Source organism: Phoxinus phoxinus, assembly GCF_949152265.1.
Source record: "Phoxinus phoxinus genome assembly, chromosome: 1".
NCBI classification, from domain to species: domain Eukaryota; kingdom Metazoa; phylum Chordata; class Actinopteri; order Cypriniformes; family Leuciscidae; genus Phoxinus; species Phoxinus phoxinus.
Genome location: NC_136876.1, coordinates 6,709,022 through 6,724,855, shown reverse-complemented (window position 1 = coordinate 6,724,855; position 15,834 = coordinate 6,709,022). Strand labels below are relative to the sequence as shown.

At 39.1% G+C, this 15,834-nt stretch overlaps 1 long non-coding RNA gene across 1 annotated transcript; it reads left to right on the top strand.

Annotated features, from left to right (window-relative positions):
• Nucleotides 1–2,213: 2,213 nt before the first annotated feature.
• On the top strand, nucleotides 2,214–4,136 carry LOC307005046. Its single transcript, XR_013799207.1, has 4 exons — nucleotides 2,214–2,925; nucleotides 3,128–3,191; nucleotides 3,452–3,560; nucleotides 3,903–4,136. It is a non-coding gene; the product is annotated as an uncharacterized lncRNA (long non-coding RNA).
• Nucleotides 4,137–15,834: the final 11,698 nt, after the last annotated feature.

Here is a 15,834-nt window from a genome sequence, read left to right as displayed (position 1 = left end):
CTGCAATCGGTCGGGTCATGTTCACACTGTAAACTAACTGTTCCAGAGTTTGTCTGGTTGTTCGGTCCGCACTCGAGTGAGATTGCTGTATTCACACCTGCCCAAAAGATCCGCATCAAGGGGAGAAATGAACTTGAGTTTGATTCAATCGAACTAAACAAGACCGGTGTGAATACACCCTTAATGATATTAAGAAGAGGATCTATGACCTCTGGAAGCTTCTCTTTCAGCAGCTTAGTCGGTATAGGGTCTAACATACATGCTGTCGATTTAGATGATTTAACGAGTTTAGAAAATTCTTCCTCTCCCATAGCAATAAATGAATCGAATTTTTCCTCAGGGAGACTAAAAGACTAGTATTAAATACTTAATTAATTAAATTATAGCGATACTGAAGTAGACGATTGCACAGTTATCATTTTCTCCCATAATATGATCAATCTTGTAAGTAAAGAAGTTCATAAAGTCATTACTGCTGTGCAGCATGGAAACGTCTGAGATTGAAAGCTTTATTTTTCGTTAGTTTAGCCACTGTTTCATATAAATACCTAGGATTGTTTATTTTCTTCTAATAGGGTTGAAATATAAGCAGATCTAGCAGCTTTTAACCCTTTAGCTGTCACAATCGGTTCGTAGCTCTGCTTCAACTGTGCGATATAGTCACGAGGAGCGACCAAAATTTCTAACATGCCAGAAATTCATCCGATTGCCGGTCGGGAGAGCTTTATCGCCTCTCGTTTCTCCCTGTATACTGCACGACAAACGACGCACGACAAAGCTGAAAATCGGCCCAACCCGAAAAAGAGTCGCTCGAGTCAGAATCGGCTCAAAATCGGATGAAAATCGCACAGTGTATGCCTGCCTTTAGGTCTATACTCCAAAGCATTCTTGAATTACAACAATTTAAGCTTGAATAGTGCATTTTAATGTCCATTCTCAAAAAAAGGGGGTGACAGCAAAGCCTCTCTGTAAGCAATCGTGCTCTCTTTCCATGAAATGCGAAACACCTCTAGTTTTGTTTTCTTCCAGTTGCGCTCCATTTTTCTGGCTGCTCTCTTAAGGGCCTGAGTGTGCTCGTTGTGCCACGGCGTTGGACTATGTTCTTTAATCTTCTTTAAGCGCAGCGGAGCAACTGTGTCTCAAGCGCTGGAAAAGAGAGAGTTACAAGTTTTCATGTCTCTCTGTCTAGGTTTTGTTGTAACATTGGGTTCTTCTAAGCTATCTGGGATGCTGAGGAAATAAAACTGATCAGGAAGATTTTTGCAGCCTCGGCTTAATGAGACTAGATAGTGATCTGAGATGTCATCGCTCTGCTGCAGTATTTCAACGGCATCAACATCTACTCCATGTGATAGTATTAGATCTAGAGTATGATTACGGCAATGAGTCGGTCCTGACACGTGTTGTCTAACTCAGAGGTCTAGAGTTCAGAATGTATTTAAATGCCAATCCCAATGCATCTTTTTCATTATCTATGTGTATATTAAAATCACCAACAATTAGTACTTTATCTGCAGCCAGAACTAACTCTGCAGTGTGTGCCCTGTACTCTGCACTCCATGTAACTCTGTGTCCTGGTGGTCGGTATACAGTAGCCAGCACAAATGTCAAATGTTATTGATCATTTACACTAGATAGTGTTATATTAAGCACCAACAGTTCAAAATAATTATATTTGAAACTAGACTTCCTAGTAATTCTGAAAATATTACTATATTATAAAGTTTATAACCGTAATCTTGTGGGGTGGACTCATTTAAAGTAATGTAATTGTTTGGTTTTAGCCAGGTTTCTGTCAAACACAGCACATCTAGGTTATATTCTGTAATATCATATCATTTACAATAAGTGCTTTTGAAGTAAGAGATTGAATATTCATCAACCCAAACTTTATTATTTTTTCATTTGTATTATATTTGTTTTTATTTGTTGAACATCAATTAAAATTGTATCTCTTTTCACCAGGTCAGGTCTGTCCCAAAAACGTTTCCAATTGTCTATGAATTCTATATTATTTTGCGGACACCACTTTAACAGCCAGCCATTGAGTGAGGACAGTCTACTAAGCATCTCATCACTCCTGTGAACAGGAAGTGGGCCAGAGCAAATCATGTGCCTGACATCGTACTTGCGAGTTCACACACCTCTTTAATATTACTTTGGTGGCTGGTGGCTCTATTTTCACGTCTCGTGTAATAGTATTGCGAATAACTACACTGTAAAAAAATTCCGTAAAAATACGGTACAATGTACCATATTAATTTGAAGGAATTTTCCGTATTTGTCTTTTACAGGACTTTTACCCGTATTTTGAATTACGCGTTGCATTGTGGGAACTAGAACCTGATCGGCGCGAAAAGTTTGAGACGCAACCGCCATTACACACGCAGATGACCGCGGCCAAAGTTGCTTTATAAAGTCGGATTTCGGATGTGTGGAAGTTATTCTGACACTTCTGTGGTAAAAACCGAAAATTATATTTAGCTAAGAGTCAAATAAGCTGTTTACGTAATGTTATTTGGTTGCCACCCGGCTTGTTAGGCAAATGAATGTCGGAGCCGTCGCGTTTATCATTTTATGCTTATCGTCACACATTGAAATATTTATTTCACACTCGTGGAAGTTCCCCTGGTTGTATGTGTTATAGTGTCCTCGTTGTAACTGGTTTATTGGCTTTTATTTGGTCGGTGATGCGGTTTATTTCGTGCCGAGCGCACCCGTTAACCAGGATGAAGTGCAGTAACGTTACTCGTGTTTTTGGAGCAGTTTAATGGCTTCAAACAAAAGCCACCAGATAAAATCGTCGAGAAAAGTAAAGGCCATTTAAGACTTGATTTAAAAGGCATGAAGATACAACGTGAAGACTGTGTGTGAAGATGCAGTACAGCTGGATAAAGGAAAACACCACGTTTTCTTCCAAATGAGGTAACGTACGTTAATGTTATGTTTACGTTAGACTTTTTATTGTCTTGTTTTTGTTTTAGACGACACACAGACATTATACACACACGACACATATGACTTTAAACCCTTAATAATGACCTTGAAAGAATAATTTAACATGACTGCTATTATACTTTATTATAGTTTGTTTCATAGTTTCTGTTGTTTTCTTATCTATTGACAGGACTTTCCTTATGTAACGTTAAGTTACTGTGCATCCCAAGCACCACCCTGCATGCTCCTTATGGGTTTGTATTTTGTTTTATTAGTATTTTATTATTATTAATCATTATGAGTTCTCAATATTGGCAAAACACATTTAAATTTAAAGTCTGAGGAAAAATGTTTATAGAAAAAGTTGGTTGCTGAATAGCCCCTTCAAAGATTTTTACGCTTATAGGTCAGTAGAAAAGCATTTTATAAGGAAGATTTAAACAACTGTTTTTGGAGCGGTTTTCTGAAGTGGTTGTGTAATGTTTTTCCTTTTGTAATATCTTATTTGTTTAAGGTGATGGGCTTTCAGGATTGCTGTCATTCAATAAGTTATTATTGACCACATCTCCTACCCTATTGAGGCAGTGAGCTACAAAATGGCACTTATCCTGGAGTTCATAAAGGTAAGCAACACATTTTTAATGAAATTATTTATAGAGCATGTTGTTGTGTTACTGTTTATAATTGAAAATAATGAAATATAAGGTATAGCCTAGTTGAGCAGACAAGCTAACATAACATGCAATTGGAGTCCACTGGAAACAGAAGTCTTAGCATTTAATACAGTGTTTGAATTTGAAAGAATTAGGGATGGCAGTTGATAATTTAACGAACGTAAAATACTGTACGATTATTTTTCAACCTCAACCTGGTCTGCATGATACTTTGTAGTTCAATTTCCTTCATTTAATTTCGTGTGTAGCTAAAAACATATATTTTTTTTCTTATGCAACTTTCCTGTGCAGAAATCCTGAATGAAGGTCGAAAAGGCTGAGATGAAGGAAACCAAACGTCTACACATTCCTCCAAGACTGCTGATGTTCCTGTATGAACAACTGAAAATCCATGTAAAGTTTAAAGGGATAGTTCACTTTGAAATTACATTTTGGTGTGTTTTAGCTTACCTGAAGTGCATCCAAGATGTAGGTGTCTTTGTCTCCGCAGTAGTTTCAATTTTGATATTTTTAGGTCAAACCATTCTTGTCTGTCAGTCATATAATGCAGGTATATAGGTACTGTCTCCAAAACCATGCAGAGAAAAGTCCAAATTAAAAAATGCCCCATCGTAAGTGCACATTGATGGCCTAAGACACGAAACAAGCGGTTTGTGTGATAAAACGAACAGTATTTATATCGTTTTTATCTCTTTTACACAACCACGTCCAGGCGATCTGTTTACGTAGTCTGCGTAAGCGCCGTAAAGCTCCGGAAGTGGTCTCCCGGATGAGTTCGCGCGAGCTTGCGTAAATGTATTTTTTTACATCGGTTTAAACATCCCGGATAAGTGCAAACTAGTACCATTTATATTAGCCATCCTACCTACAATCTCTGTTCTGTGCATAGGTTCTGGTGTAAACAATGAGTGACGTCCACACGCAAGAGATCACTTCGCCTTCCGGCGCTTGCGCAGACTAAGTAAACAGATCACTTGGACGTGGTTGTGTAAAAGAGATAAAAACGATATAAATACTGTTCGTTTTATCACACAAACCGCTTGTTTCGTGTCTTAGGCCATCAATGTGCACTTACGATGGGGCATTTTTTAATTTGGACTTTTCTCTGCATGCTTTTGGAGACAGTACCTATATACCTGCATTATATGACTGACTGACAAGAACGGTTTGACCTAAAAATATCAAAATTTAAACTACTGCGGAGACAAAGACACCTACATCTTGGATGCACTTCAGGTAAGATAAAACATACCAAAATTTAATTTCAAAGTGAACTATCCCTTTAAGCTTTTGTCAAATCTCAAAATGGACCTTTAACTGAACATACCGAAGAAGGAAATTTTTTCACGGAAGTTGTTCACTCCAAAATTAAAATAATGTCATTTATTACTCGCCCTCCTGATGTTCCAACCCTGCAAGACTTTAGTTCATCTTCAGAACAAAAATGACGATTTTTTTTTTATGAAATCTGAGAGCTTTCTCTTCCTCTGTTGACAGCTTACGCAACTACTACTTTCAAGCTCCAGAAAGGTAGTAAAGACATCATTAAAGTAACATGGTGTCCTAACCAGATGCGATAAGATTCTAGCAACAAGCTGTTTTTCAGCGATCTATATTTTGTGAGAAAAGATGTGTTTTTTTTCTTCACACAAAACATTTGTGCACATTTATTTCATAAATTTGAGGTTAAACCACTGGAGTCACATGGATTACATTTATGTCTGTATACCTTTCTGAACCTTGAAATTGGTAGTTGCGTAAGATGTCAATGGAGGGACAGAAATCTCTCCGATTTCCTCAAAAATATCTTAATTTTTGTTATGGAGACGAATGGAAGTCTTGTGGGGCGTGGAACAACATGAGCGTGAGTAATTAATGACAATTTAAATTTTTTGGTGAACTAACAATTTAAGGAATATGGTGTTCTCTTACAGAAAAATGGCATTAACACTAACATTTCACTCTACTATTGACTAAGTCTAAAGCTATTTTTAATGATAAAAGCAGCAGACCTGTATTCGTATTCCATTTGTTTTTGTTTCTTTCTGTATTGTATTTGTATTGTATTGCATTTGAAAATGTTTTGAATCTTGACTTTCACAGTTAATTAAGTTTTTTTTCAAAGAATTTTGTGAGCTATTTGGTGCAACACCAATATTGTGCAAGTACCTGCTCATGTTTTCTTTTTTTAATTCTGTCTCTTGTTTGTTTAATGTCTAAACTTATTCCACAATACAAGCACTTTTTAATGGGTCTTTGTACATTGTTTCATTTGTCATATATTTATATGTATATTTCTTTACTCATTGAATGCATTTAAGAATGTTTGCATGAATATTTGTACAAAAATAAACCATGTTAAATTTGTATATATGGTTCTTGAATTATTTGCCACCAAAATATATGGTATAAAATTTCTATAAATATAGAAATTTCTGTATAAGGATTATCCGTTAATAGTACAGAAAATGTACTGTTAATATACAGAATTTTCCGTTTTAGAGGTGAAGGAACTGTCTGTAATTTAACGGAAAATGTCCTGGTAATTTTCTGCCAGTACATTATCCGTTTTTTTACGGAATTATTTTTTACAGTGTTGGGCACGTTCAACAGGATTCTCAGTGGGTGTTGAGGATGATCTTCGTCACTCAAGATCAGGTGTGGTGATCTCTGTCCATTTCTGCTCATAGTCCCTTCTAGAGTTGTGACGTTCGCGAACGAACCGATTCTTTTGAACGGCTCATAAACATGAACGATGGGAGCCGAGTCGCGGCTGGAGGGGAGCCGTTCTTTCTGTCGTTCTTTTTTTCCTATGCATGTTTCACACAGATGCACACAAATTAGCTCCTCGGTTATAGGGGGAGGGGGAGGGGCGCACCCAGCGCAGGGGTGCTACTGCCTAACAGCAGGATGATAGTTGTGCACGCATCCTTCACGTAGTAGTAATAGTGGACTGTGCGTAGACATTTCCATTTTATTAATTCTAATTTTATCTACAGTATATGTCTAATACTTTAAATATTTTTTGTTATCTATCAAAATGTTCTTTTGTGATACTGTTCTTGTATAGAAATGTTTCAGTAAACGCTGTTTTGCACAGACATTCATTGAAGCACCCTTTGTTATTGTTCATTTAAGACTTGAAGGGGCTGATGTCCTATTTGCAAAGTTTACAGTAGTAATAGTGGACTGTATGTAGACATTTCCATTTTATTTATTCAAATTTTATCTACAGTATATATTTAAAACTTTAAATATTTTGTTTTTTATCAAAATGTTCTTGTGTGATAACAATGTTCTTGTGTGGAAGTGTTTGTAGTAAAAGCTGTTTTGCACAGACATTCATTGCAGCCGGCTTTCTTTTTGATGTTTATTTGTGAGTAGGTATTGAATGAATAACATAAGTCAACATAGCTTAACACATACACACACTTTGTACTAAAGGTAAATCCAAAATAGTGATGTCACTTTCTAAGCAGAGGGATGTTGTGCAACCCTATGGAATATAGTCTGCACCTGAAAAATGAGGTAATAATCAATATTTCAGAATAATTCAAACTCAGATATTGGTGTGTGATATCTGAGTTTTAATTATTTGACTACAAATCTCACCTCATCATTCCTCCCAGTGATTATTTCCAGGATAAACTGAGATGCCCCCAAGCTGGCTTCTTAAAACTTACTAAATATTTAAAAATAGCCAAATAGCCGTTCTTTTGAAGGATTTTTCATCAAGAACAATGAGGTCTCTTCACTGGTGGAGTTTAGTTTTCAAGCTTTGAGCTTTTCTTGACAGTTCACCTACATCCACCTCCATGATTATCTTTTGAATTACCTCAAAAGTGTAGTGGAGCTTTGTAGGGTACTGCATGTTTAAGGCATAAAAGAGTCCAAACAACATTGCAGACGCAAGGGCTACATTTTCAAGATCACGAAGTGCCACCACACCCTCAATGACTATTCCGACGTCAGAGGGTTCGCTGTTGGCAGTTTCTTTCACAACATAGATCCCCACTGTCGTCATCTCTATGGCACTGAAGAAATGGGTCTCAGACATTTCCTGGTGAAAAGGACACAATTATTTAAGCTCAGACCTCATTAGGACATAGAGTATCTTTTAAACTACACCAAAATTACTTTTTGCATAAAGAAACAGTTTTCTGTTAAAATGTTTTCTGTTTTCAATGTGTAATATTCTTTATAAATAAAAGTTTATAGATCTTTGAAAAGGTGTACCTGCATTATTATGCCATTATCATTATATTAGATGAAAATGGCCTCAGAACGACAATATTATCGTTTATCGCAATAATTTCTTATCATCCAGCAAAATTTGTTATTGTGACAGGCCTACGCGTATCGTTACACCCCTAATTCGAATGCATTGCAAGATATCCGACATCCGTTCGAATGAGATTTTTTCTAAAGTGACAGCCCTATCAGAGGTACCTTGTCCAAGCCCTGCTTTTGCTCATGGCGTTAACATTTGTTTACAAGAGATGCAAGTTATTTTCTACTTTTAAGATTGCAATTTACAATATATATATATTTTTTTTTTACAAGAGATACAAGTTATATTTTACTTTTAAGATGGCAATATTTACAATAATTTATTTTGTTTACAAAAATAACTATTTTTAAAAGTTTCATTTTTAAGAAACTTTCTTTTTACATAAACAAATTACTTTTTTATTTCAAGCATTGTATGCGTTGATCCAGTTGTTTGAAATATTTAATAAATAAGCATTAATAGCTATCTGTGTCCTTATTTTAGAATCACAAAGATTATGCACTCTTTCATTAGAAAAAAATAACCATGAACATATTTACAGTATAAGCCTTGCCAGTGACATATGAGAAAGATTTTTACAAATAATCGTAATCGAGGTAACTTGTTTGATTAATCGCGATTATGATTATAGCCAAAATCGTCCAGCCCCAGACTCCCTCCTGTTTTTAAAAATGAAATGAACAACAAAAAAGTAGTCAAATTTGTAGGTTGCACAAATTGTAAAAACTACTGGCACTCTCTCAAAAAATGGATGCAAAATGCAATTAAACATTTTAGAATGACATTCTGTGAGATAAACTACTACAGAACCCTGCCCTGTGAGGCAAAAACATGTAAACATTAACGGTACTGATCCACTTGTCCGACACGAATGTTGCGTGGTGTCGCGACGCCTCCCCACATTTGTACGTTGATGGGCGTACACAGTTCCCTGATGAGTTTACGCTATGGGCGTGGTTTTGACCGAGCGGGAAATGTTGCGTATTGAAAAAGGTTTTCCGAAGAAGTGATGTGTTTTATGGATTGCGTTAAGCAGTCATGAATAAAAAACAAAGAATGATCATTGTAGCTGCTTTGCTCTACCTCCGGAGGAAGAAGCCACGTCTTCGCTATTGGGTTCACCCTATCCGGAGAGAAGTTGTCCGGCAGGAGTGTGGGGAGTACCACCGCCTTGTGATGGAGCTCCGGCTTGACGATGACATGTTCAGGGAACATTTCAGGCTGTCCAAGGAGCTGTTCGACGACCTGCTGGCGCGAGTGGGACCCCGGATTGCCAAGACGAACACCTTTTTTCGTCGGGCAATTGGTCCTGCTCAGCACCTTGCTATTTGTCTACGGTAGGCTACTTCAGATAATACAGTTATCAAATGATTATGTCAGGTTTATGTCAAATTTTCTTATGAGGGGTAATGAGTTAACGATATCTAAAACAGTGATTACATATACTGGTTAATGTGTAGGCTACTACCTGAATATACTACATTTATTAGTTAAGTAGTTCATTAACATTTATGTAATTTAGTCATTTATTTGTAATAAACACTTTGATTAATAAAAAAAAGTGTTATTAATATGTTAAATTATGTTTTTAACATAAATTTTATGTTTTTTTAAACATACATGCAGATTGTTAAGTAATAAGTGTGTAGTTAAGTGTGTGTGTGTGCGTGTGTGTGTGTGTGTGTGTGTGTGTGTGTGTGTGTGTGTGTGTGAATACACATAATGCGTCCCATCATTAATTTCTATTTCCTGTCTATATGTAAATTGATATATGTGACCGGTCACGGAAAGTAAGGACACATGTCGGTTCTGGGGCATTTTGAGTTATTCACATATTCTGAAAGTGTAGTCTCCAAGCTTTCCAACGATGTGTAACACATGGAAATCTGATAATATTTGGAGAAGTTGTGGCCATTTGAAGGTAGGCACTCAAAAAAATTAAAAGTGGAGAAATCTGCCTCTAAAGATTGAGCAGTTCTCGCCTCTCTCTGCTGCTGGGAGTGACAATAGGGCTCATTTACATCTCATTTAGATAAGCCATACCCCCTGTAAAGCACATGGGGGAGCAAAAAGGTCAGGAAAATGTGCCATCAAAGAAAAAAAAAAAGTTTGCAAACAGGTAATATATAAATAAATGTCTCTTAGCATCTACCGATAAAACTGTATAGGCAACTCTTTTGATATCAGATAGAGCCGCTAGAGCGCTGCATAATAAGTAACCACGCTGTAGGGCTGGGCGATATGGACCAAAAGTCTTATCCCAATATATTTAGGCTGAATAATCGATAGGCCTATATGATATATATACCGATATTTTTTACTCAAAGTGAGAGCAAATGTTCAGTGAAAGTCAAAGCCAAATATGGACTTCCCTGTATAAATTATACATTGATTCTTATTAAAGTTACTATTAAAGTTCTCAGTCAAGAGCAGTGTGTGATGTTGTTTTATTAACATTAAATGGATAGTTCTCCCCAAATGTTTAATTGTCATCATTTACTCTCTCAAGTTGTTTTAAACCTGAATAAGTTTCTTTCTTCTGTTGAAGTTATTTGGAAGAATGTGGGTAACCAAACAGTTGATGTTCCCCAGTGACTTCTATATGTATTTCCTATGGTAGTCAATGGGGACCAGCAACTGTCTGGTTACCCACATTCTTCCAAATATCTTCTTTTGTGTTCAGCACAATAAATACATAAATACAGGTTTGGAACAACATTAGAGTGAGTAAAGAATGACAAAATGTTTATTTTTGGGTGAACAATCCCTTTAAGGACAAGCGGCAGCGTGTTACTATTAGGGCTACTGTCTCTTTAAGACATGAAAGCAACGCGTCTAATATGTACGCATAATATGACACACAGATTTCTCTCAATTTTCTCGGTTTGCTTTCAGTTTAGACATAACCAACTTTCTTTATGTAAACCTTGAGTGTATTTGACAGTATTAGCTCAAAAAGACTCGAAAGATAACTTAGTCCAGTATCCAGGCGCTGTTAGACAGGCTTTTAGTGCATGTGCGCGTCCGCTGTTTGTGCTCAGAAAAGCGCATTAGAACAGCGCTTCAGCAGCGAATGACATGTTTAACCGGCAAGGCTTTAAAGCACATGCAAATAATGAACTTTTGAGAACTGCAGTGTCCTGTTCCTCTGCGTAAACATTTAATGTGAGTATTTGTCGCGTTGTACACTGGGCTGTTGAGACGCAGACTGCTACAAAAAGCACGCAGCAGCTTGCAGCAAGAATCACAGCGCAACTTTGAACTATATCGATGCGATATGGTCTAATTCCATATCCCATTTAAAAAATATATCAATATATATCGCCCAGTCCTAACACGCTGTTCCCTTGGAGGGCGGGGGCAATAACAAAAGAAACAAAAGCCGGCTTATCCAGTATGGAAATACACACAGACAATGACACGCCCCTACTGCGAGCTAGAATCTCACAAAACAAGCCGATTTCAACCTAAAAATGTACGATTTTAAATATACCAATATTGATATCTAAAACATGGAGAGGCTTCTTCGTGATCTCAACTAACAGACTCTGCAAAAAAGCGAAAATCGCCAGTTTTGAAAAAAAACGCTTCTTTCTCATTTTGCTCGTAAGTTGTGCTGCCGACTTGTGTCCCTGGTTTCCGTGGCGGGTCACATATCTTCATATCTTCACAGATACCTCTCAACAGGGGATTCGTTCAGGACGATATCCAGCAGCTACAGGGTGGGCCACTGCACTGTGGGAAGAGTGGTGAAAGAGGTGTCAGCTGCCATCTGGGATGCCCTGCTACCGGAGTACCTGCCTGCACCATGCATGGAGGACTGGCGTGCCATTGCAGACGTGTTCAGCCATCGCTGGAACTTCCCAAACTGTCTTGGTTCAGTGGATGGGAAGCACGTGGTCACCCAGACAACTCCGGCTCCCTGTACTATAATTACAAGGGCGCTTATTCCATCGTGCTGTTGGCAGTGGTCGATGCCGACTACCTCTTTAGGGTAGTTGACGTTGGTGGATATGGCAGGACGAGTGACGGCGGATCCCTCTACAACTCTGCATTTGGTGAGGGCCTCCGAGATGGCACCCTGGACCTCCCTGAATCTGCGGTCATCCCTGGGTCTGAGCATCGTGGTGCAATGCCATTTGTGTTTGTAGGAGATGAGGCATTTCCCCTCCGCCGGAACCTCATGCGCCCTTTCCCTGGCCCCCATGTCCCTGGAGAGCAGAGGGTGTACAACTACCGCCTCAGTCGTGCCAGGCTTGTAGTTGAGTGTGCTTTTGGCATTCTGTCTTCACAGTGGAGAATGTACAGAAGAGTGATGGCTGTCAGCCCCACTACTGCTGAGACGTGTGTCAGAGCCACTTGCGTTCTCCACAACTACCTGCGTGTCATGACCCTGAGGAGAAGGCACAGGTCAGGTAGTTACCGTAGGCCTGGTGATGGTAGTTGTCTGCTAACAACGCCACACGGGAGGCCTTTAGAGTGAGAGGCAACTTCGCCTCTTATTTCAGCGAAGAGGGCGCTGTTCCTTGGCAGGTCCAGCCATAAAACGACCCAGCAGCTGCATAACACCTAGGGGTGCGCCGATCGGATATTCGGTATCAGTATTAGTCCGATACTGGCCAAAATCACTGGATCGGATATTGCATGAATCGCGGGTGTATAACCCGATCCGATACGATCACGTCCCTTAGTCCTAAATTGTCATACAAATGCTTATCAACACCTGAGAGACATGCCGTAAAGAGAGATGAGCAACAGGCGTCACGCAGGGTTGCCAGATTTTCACATACAAATCCCGCCCAATTGCTTCTTAAAAATAGCTAATCGCGTTTCGGGGTGGGAGAGACCGCGGACTTGGCAACACTGGCATCACGTGAACGGTAGCTAGAGGTGAGTGAGGTCTATGAGTGAGGTAAGCGAGCCCTCTCAGTAATTGTCCCTCCAGAAAGTTGAAAAATGTTGCGTTTACTTCACACAAGCGCAGCCATTTGCCCTGTTGCCATGGGAACGTTATGAAGTGACGTAATTGCGCGACATCATTGAAAAGCTGCAAACCCCGTTTTGCAGCTGATGAAACCATGATGAAGCTCGCAAATCATTCTCATTTGCCAACAAACATAAGCGCAAAAGATCGCGCAAAGCAGTTTCCCAGTGTGTTACATGACAGTGGGGGCAAATTATTTTGTACTCCGTGCAACTGTGTGTTGGACCACAGGCGGAAGTAGACGCTGGACAACCACTTTGTCATTTTTACAGAAGTTGTAGCATATTCATTTTGTAAAGCTACAGAACTTGTTCGACTCATCAATGTTTTGCACATTGTACATACATATCTACAGGATTCATCCAAACAGCATTGTATTGTACTTGTAGCCTGACTAAGTGAAGTAGCAGAGTCTGGTATTACCAGGCTATTGTACTTGTACAGTTGCAATAAATAAATCTATCTACAGTACCAATCTATCTATATCCGCTTAGCAAATGTGCACAGCAAGTATAAACGATAGTCATGAACACAATTTAAAAAGCAGAATTATTATTGAACAAAAATTTATTACATTGAACAACATATAAACTTAATAAATATAAATATGACCTTTTTGAAAAAAATAAACGTAAAAAAATTAATATAAATATGAACACTTTGAACAAAATATTACCTTAATAAATATTAATATGAACTTTTTGAACAAAATAAACTAAAAATATGAAATATTAAAAAATGTATAAATGTAAAACACAAACATGAACATCAGTAACATTTTAAATAAAATTACTCCCTTCCGTCCATATCCGCCGCATACACCATGGAATATATCTTAAATTTAACCTCGGCCCTCATGGCCAGGGTCATGCGTCGAATGGCAGGCAAGAGGCTCAAAAAAAAAATCTCATCCTCATCAGCTGCAGAAAGACCTACTTGAGGAGGAGGAGGAGGAGGAGGAGGAAGAGGAGGAGGAGGAGGAGGAGGAGGAGGAGGAGGAGGAGGTGGTGTCTGCTCCATATTATGAGCCTCCTGGAGTGTGCTTAAGAGCTCCCGCTCAAACTCAGACATGGCTGTCCCTCTCTTCTTCCTCATCTGTGGCCTGAAATGAGAGGTGGAAGGGCCTGCCTCCTCCAGGTCTCCCCCACCTCTGTGAGAGGTTGAGTAGGTGCAGGTGGCGGGGTAAAGGTAGGTGCGGGTGGGTGTGTAGGTGCAGCGGGTGGGTGTGTAGGTGCAGCGGGTGGGGGAGTGGGTACAGCCGAAGGGGTAGGTGCTGGTGGGGGGGTGCAGCTGGGGGTGTTGAAAATAGCGGGGTGGGTGAAGCTGGAGGTGAGTTGACCAAAGGGATGGGTGCAGCTGGGGGGAGTGTGGCAGGGGTAGTTTGGCGGGGCAGATTGGAGGTGGTTGGCCTACACTCAAAGAATGGGGCTAGGAGCCCCATCACAGCCATACATTTCCATGGCCGAGCAAATGAGGCCCCAGCCCCACTCCGGTTCCTCTCCCTCTCCTTCCTCTTTTCCCTGGTGTACTGGTCCCTCAAGCTCTTCCACCTTGACCGACACACATCCTCTAATAATAATACAAATATATGTATGACAAAATTACATGCTATGAATCTGTCAGTGCATCTAATGCTAATTATTGGTATTAAGCTATTATTTTAATCTTGCTTTAAGCTGCACATTTATATGCCCAGCCATTTCAAATGGTTAGATCTGTCATGAGTTATGTATTTATTTATTTATGTAAAAGTCCATCAAAATCTCTCTATCTACCAACATACCTGCTATCATAAATACTACTAGCATATGAACCAGTTTCTGCAGATGCACATGTACTGTCTGCTACCTATATAGCTCATCAGTTGAATTAACATTTTATTTAACACAGTACAAACTCATAAAACCCACCAGGGACTCCAACGAGCTCTGCCACCCTTCTCCAGGCAGAATTTCGTTGTTCGTTGTCCCTATAGGACAACAATGATGGATCGTATAAATTTGGGAACGCTCATGGACCACACGCACACGCACGCTTGCACGAGCACGAGCTGTTCATAACCAAAGGAGCATCAGCCGCAAATCTTTTGTTTACAATCATAATGTCTTCAGAGGTAATAAAGTTATAAATCTGCAAGTCATTTTAAATAGGCTATGTGAAAGGAAAGGCAATTGAGTAAATTACACACTTATGTGTGAGGGGAAAACGGGGGTAGTAGAAAACTTATTTTTTTATTTCCATCTATCTCCATGTTGAACTGTGTTATGTGTTTACTGTATCCACTTATGATTGTATTATTATGGAAACACGTTCATGAACAATATAAGTTGTTACTTTGTAAAAGCTCAAAGCTACACAGTCGGTCAAAAAAAGTACACTCAATTGTCTCAAGGTGATAAACAATTAAATGGCACTATGACGTTACCATAAAAACACAAACAGGCTAACGTAATCCGCCGAAGGTTTGCAGGGGTTTAGCCTGTTTTATTGATTTGCTCAGTAGCATATTCCAATAGCAATACATCCTAATTAAGCAGTAATTTGCTTCCCTATGTTTACTCTCGTCTTATTCCGACGCCTGTCTGAGTCCAATTTGGCCCTTTTGGTTGCACTAGACAAAAGTTTTCTTTTTTTTATCTTACGTGGAGTTTGCGTTGGTGTTTGAAATGAACTACAAGCAGGTCTCTTACAATCCATCTTCTACTGAGAATGCCGGCGAATACACAAACCTGCCAGACATAGCTATGTGAGCGTGCCGTGAACGCGCATGACGTCACGCCCAGTCTAAAATTCGGCCCGAATCCTTCTTATTTATTTTACTTTACAGGATTATAGAGACAATCTCAGTGATCAGAGAAGGGCTCATTCAGCCCATCAGGCAATTGTTTAAGCATGTATGGGTTAGAAAACCGGTATTTTTAACATGAAAAGTTGCTTAATGCACCTTT